This window comes from Penaeus monodon, chromosome 28 (assembly GCF_015228065.2).
Source record: "Penaeus monodon isolate SGIC_2016 chromosome 28, NSTDA_Pmon_1, whole genome shotgun sequence".
Lineage (NCBI taxonomy): Eukaryota > Metazoa > Arthropoda > Malacostraca > Decapoda > Penaeidae > Penaeus > Penaeus monodon.
In genome coordinates this window covers 35264566-35265809 of record NC_051413.1, presented here as the reverse complement: position 1 = coordinate 35265809, position 1244 = coordinate 35264566, and positions in this window count along the sequence as shown.

The following is a 1244-nucleotide window of genomic DNA, read 5'->3' as shown; positions in this document are numbered from 1 at the left end:
GGTACTGTAGGTAGAGGAAGAATTAATATTTATTTTTCTGTTGGAGTACAACTTACAAAAATAACAGATTCTGTTTAGCAGTATTTTGGAGAGGTTCTTTCTGTAGGCCCCTCACAATATATCTAGTTGGTGCCAGAATAGTGTGATTCATGTAAATGCTATTATTGAAGTCCAGTGGTAAATAAGTGTATGTATGTGCATTTCATTGTAACTACTGAAGCAGGAAATTGTATTGTAAAGTGGGATCCTCTGGTATTTTTGTCATTATTGGCCCAACATATGGGTAAGATGTATGGAAAATAGCCTTGCAAAACATAGTGACCCATTCGAAAGAGGTCTGAAGTTAAAAGAAACATTTTGACATAACATTTAGGCTTTTCTTATAAGGGTCCTTTAAGGAAATATGTGGTCCTGGCAGCAGCACAGCAGAATAGTTTAGTATGTGAAGAAAGAAATTAACTATTGTGTACATAAGTGTTTAGAGATAATTTGCACCATACGAAGAGGTAGTTGATTGTGCTTTTAGCAAGGAAACATTTAGTACTCCACTTGACAAGTGTAGACATCGGAATGGGGGCAACATCCTTAGCCTTTTGTGCCGTTTTGAATCTTTCAACAGTTTGCCTTTTTTACATTATTCTTTTGAAATGGTATTTCTTGGTGGAAATTCACATTTCAATCACTAGGTTTGATTTCCTTATTTTATTTTGTCACTCTTTTTTTATGTTCTGTTAAAGATAAAGAATCATTATGTACATATTCTAGATATTTTATTTAACCATATAGGACATATTTAAATGTATTTGACTTGTCCAGTGCTATGTCTTGGTGAGACCAGAAAGAGCAACCCTTAGAATGTTGTGTAGATTGTTTTCCCTTCTTGTCCCATAGTAAATATTTATACATCACATTCAGAGGGTTAATGTGCACTGTTGGTCCCACATTGTACATGTAATCAGATGCTAGAGTAAGTTAACGTTGTTTAGTATTAAGTTCGTCAACATCTGTTTCATCAAAGAAATGGTGATCTGTTTCATCAAAGAAATGGTGATCTGCTCAACTGCATGAAAAATTCTGGTAATGTGGAGTCTAGTGACAGTCAAAGATTTGTGCTAAACTCCGAGTAACAAATTCTCTCTGAAGTGCCTGGCATGTATCTGTCATCAGCTGTGAATAAGTTTTGAGGTTTTGATTGGGAGAATGGCCTCTGTTAAGAGATGCACATCATTCAGTACTGAATAAAG